An 8,270-nucleotide genomic window follows, 5' to 3' on the forward strand; every position below is an offset into this window, starting at 1 on the left:
GCGTTACTCTTGAGTGTTCTCTGAGTGTTACTCTTGAGTGTTCTCTGAGCGTTACTCTTGAGTGTTCTCTGAGTGTTACTCTTGAGTGTTCTCTGAGCGTTACTCTTGAGTGTTCTCTGAGTGTTACTCTTGAGTGTTCTCTGAGCGTTACTCTTGAGTGTTCTCTGAGCGTTACTCTTGAGTGTTCTCTGAGGGTTACTCTTGAGTGTTCTCTGAGTGTTACTCTTGAGTGTTCTCTGAGCGTTACTCTTGAGTGTTCTCTGAGTGTTACTCTTGAGTGTTCTCTGAGCGTTACTCTTGAGTGTTCTCTGAGTGTTACTCTTGAGTGTTCTCTGAGCGTTACTCTTGAGTGTTCTCTGAGCGTTACTCTTGAGTGTTCTCTGAGTGTTACTCTTGAGTGTTCTCTGAGCGTTACTCTTGAGTGTTCTCTGAGTGTTACTCTTGAGTGTTCTCTGAGCGTTACTCTTGAGTGTTCTCTGAGTGTTACTCTTGAGTGTTCTCTGAGCGTTACTCTTGAGTGTTCTCTGAGTGTTACTCTTGAGTGTTCTCTGAGTGTTACTCTTGAGTGTTCTCTGAGCGTTACTCTTGAGTGTTCTCTGAGTGTTACTCTTGAGTGTTCTCTGAGTGTTACTCTTGAGTGTTCTCTGAGTGTTACTCTTGAGTGTTCTCTGAGGGTTACTCTTGAGTGTTCTCTGAGTGTTACTCTTGAGTGTTCTCTGAGCTTTACTCTTGAGTGTTCTCTGAGCGTTACTCTTGAGTGTTCTCTGAGCTTTACTCTTGAGTGTTCTCTGAGCATTCTGAAACGAGTAGCAACATTGAAATAACAGACGAATTAAAATGTTTCATTTCATTCATTTTGTGATAAAGTTTTAATAACATTATTAACTATTTCCCTGCCAGGGTTTTTTTTTTTAAGTTGCCAGCCCCCGGCAGCATTTCTGATCTTTTTCATGGCCAACAGAATATTTAGTTTTACGAATATCTGTATTGTTGTATTAATATTACTGGAAAAACCTTTGTTCATAACTTTGAGAGAACCTTGCCAGAACGTTCTGAAAACGTTCCCTGTTAGCTGGGTTACAAATGATCGCCCCTGTTCTTACATTAAAAAATAAGGTGGACAGTCCCGTAGAGCTTGGGTTGTTTGTCAGAATAAGTCTGTGTGCATAAATGATTTACTCAGAGTCGATGCGTGCATCAAGCCTCCAGGACTTCAGAAATAACACAGTCCTCAACACAAAATAACTTGTATAATTCAGAAATCGTCTGCCTCAGCCTCTGATAATAAAAATGCACGGCTAAACTACTACAGCACGCTTGCTTAATGAAACCCAGTAAACATGGAGGATGTCAGTCCGCATCATGATGGAGATTAGGGAGTTTGTTTTGCAGTAGCTGCGAGCAGCGAGCGCTTGCTGTTCTGACATTTCCATCAGCTGGACTCTCACTGCTCATGCGGGAAAAACATTCCTTCCTCATTTCCTCTCTCTTATTAACTCATGGTGTAAATGCACACAGTCTGGCGGTGAGAAGAGGATTTGGATTCGAACAGAAAGAGCAATAACCAACAGTGCTGATGTTTAAGATGGTTATCGTGACCCCAGATTCATCAGATTGGTCCAATGGTTTAAAACGGACATTTATTTGATGTGCTAAAACTAATTTAAAATATAATAGATGCCGTAACTTCACCATCATCTTCCTTCATTGATGTTCCATTCAAAAGTCAGGTCCCATTTATTTCTACAGCGCTTATATAACAGGCCTGAATAGTGTTTCAAAGCAGCTTCACAGTAAAACACAGGAAAATAACTTATTTTTGCAAACTTCATCAAATATGATGTTTTGCATGGTAATTAATATGACAATGTTTATATGTTTAGTCTTGGCGGAATAGATCTGCGACACTGCTGCTGCTGTAGGGCAAGCTCAGGACTTTCTAATGCCAACACACACACAACATGCTGCTGCTTTACAATAAAACACACATGAATTACCCGTAGCAGATCTATACAGGTGGAGCTGGGGAAGGTGAAGGGTTTCTAAAAGTGTGCTGCAACTGCTACAGCAAATGCTGACCAAGTATTTGAAGGTTGAGCCAGTGTCGCAAAAAGTGGGTATGCGGTATATGCAGCAACTTGGGAGCGCCAAAGCAATGGTATATAAAGAAAAATGTGTTGGTATTTTCTATATGTAGCTGCTGTTGTGCGTTTCTAAATCATTTCTGTATTTCCTCAATATTATATAACATTTTAGAGGACTAACAGGCTAGAGTAGGCGCCCTCTTAAGATTCCATTGTAGAATTTTGGATAATAATGTAATATCACAAGTGGGCCGTATGGCAAGCCAGAGTGTTCAAATACACTTGGGTGGGCGTCTGGTTGCGCATTGACACGTCAAAAGCGTGCGATTTGACAGCAAAAAGCACGTCCTCGAAACATGATTTACCACAAAAAGTGCGTTCTTAACGTGTGCTCTGGGGTCAAGGGAAACGTGCGTTTCCGACGCGTGTTTTTATATCAAAGCACACGCATGCTTTGCTATTTAAAAAATAGGACGCGCGCTATGAGTCGGACAACTCAACGTGTAGGCTAAACAGGTCAACCAAACAGGCTGTGCAAACTTGTGTTTGAAGGATCTAAACAGACGAAAAGAATGTGCTCTTTGTGTTCTCAAAATTGCTTGCTCACTTTTTAGGGCACACCTCTTATAAAGTAGTCACATATTGTTCACCATCTTTTTAATTTCACTATTTACCACGATACACTATGGCTGTTATAAGAATGAAATGAAATCCGTATCAACAAAATCCATCTTACCATTTATCAAAATCCACTTACACTGTAATTACAATTGCCTAAATAATGAGATTTTTAGATTTATGTTCTAAATATAATATTTTAATTATACAAATATGAAATTGTTGGGAAAATGTTAATTATTCCAGGCCTATGAAGCTATAAACTGCTATTCGAGAACGAAACCTATACTTTGTTTGAATCTATTTTTGTTGTAAAAATAGAGCAAAACTGTAAAAAATGACCACTTGTTGTTTATTGAACTGTTGTGTAAAATTAATATTGCATTTTGCAATCGTGCTGATATTGGCTACTCTGGAAAATAGCACTCTTGCTCGTATGATATTGCTTACCTCATAATTTCCTCTTTAATTACTTTCAAACTAATGTTTATTTTTTTGTTCGTTATTAGCCTATTTTTAATGAAAATACAACAACAATAAAATGGTAAAATTAAAAAAACTTGCGTGTATTAAATTTGTATAGACGAATAAGACGGATGACCCAAAATAGCTATACCCGAATTATAACAAATACATAAAAGATATTTGGAAATTCCCCTGTAAAACGGGGAACCCTCAGTTTGTGCTTTGTGTTTTTGATTACGCGCCTATGATTACAGTTAGCCTAAGATTTTAATTCCCCATCATCGGTTCCCATCCTCAGACGATCTGCATGACAGTTTTTGCAATGCCCATTAATACTAGATTACTGGGCAAGTGAAAAGGCACGTCATGTTACAATTTAGTAGGAACTAAAGAGCGCTCTAGAATGTGTGGTAGCAACATCGCTAGTATTGGGCATCGAGAACCAAAATGGTTGCTGCACACCCCTCTGGCAACTGAAATGCTGTTTCATGCATAGTGAATTTTTTACACTGTTAAAGACGTGAATTCCCATCCTAAACATGGACAAAGTTTCAAAAATTAAGTTGGACGTTTGATGGAGTATTTCTGTGCCAAAAATACTCCTTCCGTTTTCTCACAAGTTTCGGAAAGTGCAGTCACAGGACTTCCCGTGAACCCAGCGTTAATGGGACAGTGGATGGAGTTTGTGTTTCCGGAGTTGTGCAAGTGTTTTTGTTTGTTCCCTGAATTTCAGCAACGATGGTTCATAAACAAGCCCCAGTTCGACTCTGGATTTGTAGCTCATCTGATGCTGAAAGATGGAGCGGTCCCAGAGATTAAGGTTCACGGTTGTGTGTTGGAAGCAGGCGTGAGTAAATCTGCTTCAGATGTCTGTGTGTTGTTCAAATGCGCTGCTAGTCCATTGTTTTTCTATGTAAACATGCCCTAGTCTGACGTGCACAACCGTTAAGGCCTTTGCACACTAAGTCTGAAATTTTCAAATTCGTTATTTTTAGTGGTGGGCATAGATTATTTTTTTTAATCTAGATTAATCTCACTGTAATCTTGTAATTAATCTAGATTAAAATGGCTCATTTGAATTCTGCCGAAGGCATTCAGAATATGTGTGCTCGTAAGAGATCGTTTGTCTTTTTGTAGTTTGAATAATAAATAACTTCTGTCCCTTTAAGACCTGACGCACGCATGGATCCAAACACTGTTCCTGTGAGCTGCTTACGACTGTGTTTACGTTAAAACTCACCAAGATGAGCATTGAGACATTTTTGAGTGTATTTGACCATTAATAAGCTGGAAGAAGGAGCTCATTTTTGCACTTTTATGTCAGAGGCTCAATAAACCCGTCTCCAGCATGTTGCCCCCGGTCCCTCGAATATTCCCATCTATTATGACCTCTGACCTGTAAAGTTGCCAGAATAATAATAATAATAATAATCATACGCTGTTTGTTAATTGGCCAGAGGAGAACTGCCCCCCCCGACTGAGTCTGGTTTCTCCAAGGGTTATTTTCCTCCATTCTGCTCCTGATGGGGTTTGGGTTTCCTCTGGCTTGTGTTGCTCAGTTGGAGACACTACATGTTCAACTAAACATCCAAATAAATCTAATTATTAAACTAAATTAACCATATCAACTAAATTACTGATCTAAAGCCCACACTGTCACTGTATGATAATTGAAATGAACTGATGACATCAGCGTTTCCTCCAGAACGGCTGAATAAAATTATGCTGCATTATTTTCCTGTTTAACACTGTAAAGCTGCTCTGAAACAATCTACATTGTTAAAAGCGCTATATAAATAAAGTTGACCTGACTTGACTTGACTAGAGGCGGCTTTATTACGGTATGTGTGTGTGCGCTTCAGATGCGAGCGCGAAATCTGTGGGAATTAGTAGAATTAACGTTATGTGCAACCCCGTGCGGAATTCAGACCAGTCACACCAGTACTAACACACTGTCATGAGGAAAAATCCAGCAGAACCCGTTCGCCTGACGGTTAACCGGACTGAAGGAGAGGAGGCGGTGTGTGTGTCAACTCGAAAGGCATCATAGCTTGCGTAGTATAGACCCAGCTCCCAACCCAACTTTGAGAATACATTAATGGCGATATTTTTTTTATCGCCCGATAAGAGTCTCACGTTAACGCCGCTAGCGGCCCACCACTAGTTTTTCATATTCGTGATCCGAAAAATTGGTCGCGCACAGAGAGCTTTATTATTAATGAATGCGTTACGCACAAAAACGCAAAACAATACAAACTGGCGTCTTCAAGTAGTGAGGATGATTTTTTTGTCCTCTCTCTTCTTAAAAAGAGAAAAAGAAAGAGGAAATAAAGGGTCCATGATCCACTCCTGCGATCGCGTAGAGGAAGGAGAGTTCCACCTCCTTATCAAGAGCTGCGGATTATCCAGACCCATCCGAAGTTTACTTTAGAACATCACTGGCTCAGTTTGAGGATTTGCTAGCGATACTGGAGCCACATCAGCCACAAAAGAAGACCACCAGTTTCTGTAAATCAATCGATCGTAAACCGCGTAGACACACACACACACACACACACACACACACACACGCGGTTTACAGGGACTTGGTGTGCTATAATTATAGCTGTGATATAATAATATTTGTAGTATTTCTGATACAATAATATATAATTGTAGGGATCTGAGCACTGGCGATTCATTGCCAGCAGTTTTAGGTTGGGCATCTGTAGATGGAAAAACGGATGCGAAAAACGCAGAAAATCAAACCTGTTCCGAATTTTTTCTTGACGGACGAAAGTTTCGTAGGCAGTGTGCAAGCGTGACTGACATTACGTGAGGTCGAATTTATTTTTTGACGTGCGAAATTTTCGCATGAGAATTTCGGACTCAGTGTGCAAAGGCCTTCACGCTTGCAACTGCTAACATTAAATCACATATAATAGTCCATAAACCAAATGATATCCTCATAAACCATGAGTAAACGCACACAAATGTAGTAAAACTCGCGCATGACAAGCCGCTAAGCGAATATATAGGCCTACAGTTCCAGTGCATCCCATTGAGTCTGTTCAATTTCAGCCTCTAGATCTGATTCTGGATCATATGTGTGTGCCTGAATCTGATTGATAGTCATAGTTCATTTAGGATAACGTTTTTCGTCACGTTTAAGGATCTCAGAGCTTTCAGACGATCTTTAGCTCCGCCCACACGCCCCCAGCCGCTGGCTTTATTCAGAAAGACTCGGTGCAGCGTATCTTTCTTTAATAAATATAATAAAACTAAAGACTTTTTTAAGGAGCGATCAGCCTGAGCCATGACAGAACTCTGCTTTTCATCCATAAGCAGCAGATCTGTAGAAAACCAGTGCCATTGTTCAGCTCAGTCGAGTTCAGGGCTGATTCTGTGCACTCACAAAATATTCATTTTTGCAAGGAACACATTTATGCATTCATATTTTTTGCTTTGTTTGTATCCCTGTTAGAGAAGCCTAAATCTCAAGCTTTTCCTTTTATACTTTATTGCACACATATTTCCTGTTGCATAGTAACGGTCCAGATATTTTCATTTGTCTCACCACTCATTTATAAGCAAACATTATGACAATAAACAAATAAATAAATAAAACAGAGCAGATTGGCTGCACCAGTAGTTCTAGCTTTTTTTTTAACAAAAACATCCGTATTCGTGCATGTTTAAAATCAATAATAATAATACAAAATTATGTAAAACTGCATAAAATATGATTTTTATATGAATTTTCATTATTTGCTGAAAAAGAAAAATGACTTGTTTTGTGAAACGTGCCTTCTGAATAAAATATGTCAGTGTTTGTCTCTCCACCGCAGCTCAGTGTCTTTAAAGAAGCGTGGAGGATATTTCCAGAGTTCCTCATCTCCATCTTCCTCTGAGCACAGAATCTCCGCGTTTGTTGTTTCAGCCCCGGCGGTGTCGGTGTTTTCAGGTCAGAATTATCCAGCGTGACAGATCGAGGACGTCTCAGGTAAAGACGAGCTGTTCCACACACGCTTCATGACCTTCACATCTCCCTCAGCTTAGAGGAGATCTCCATCACTGCAGAAGCTCACAGTGGACGAGTAAAGATCCGGAATAATCCCTGTAGAAACATCACCTCTGAGTGTTACACACACACACACACACACACACACACACACACACACACACACACACACACACACACACACACACACACACACACACACACTCCAGTGTAGATCAGCTGAACACACACACACACACACACACACACACACACACACACACACACACACACACACACACTCCAGTGTAGATCAGCTGAACACACACACACACACACACACACACACACACACACACACACACACACACACACACACACACACACACACACACACACACACACACACACACACACACACACACACACACACACTCCAGTGTAGATCAGCTGAACACACACACACACACACACACACACACACACACTCCAGTGTAGATCAGCTGAACACACACACACACACACACACACACACACACACTCCAGTGTAGATCAGCTGAACACACACACACACACACACACACACACTCCAGTGTAGATCAGCTGAACACACACACACACACACACACACACACACACTCCAGTGTAGATCAGCTGAACACACACACACACACACACACACACACACACTCCAGTGTAGATCAGCTGAACACACACACACACACACACACACACACACTCCAGTGTAGATCAGCTGAACACACACACACACACACACACACACACACACACACACACTCCAGTGTAGATCAGCTGAACACACACACACACACACACACACACACACACACTCCAGTGTAGATCAGCTGAACACACACACACACACACACACACACTCCAGTGTAGATCAGCTGAACACACACACACACACACACACACACACACACACACACACACACACACACACACACACACACACTCCAGTGTAGATCAGCTGAACACACACACACACACTCCAGTGTAGATCAGCTGAACACACACACACACACACACACACACACACTCCAGTGTAGATCAGCTGAACACACACACACACACACACACACAAACACTCCAGTGTAGAT

Source organism: Gobio gobio (assembly GCF_949357685.1).
Source record: "Gobio gobio genome assembly, chromosome: 7".
NCBI classification, from domain to species: Eukaryota; Metazoa; Chordata; class Actinopteri; order Cypriniformes; family Gobionidae; genus Gobio; species Gobio gobio.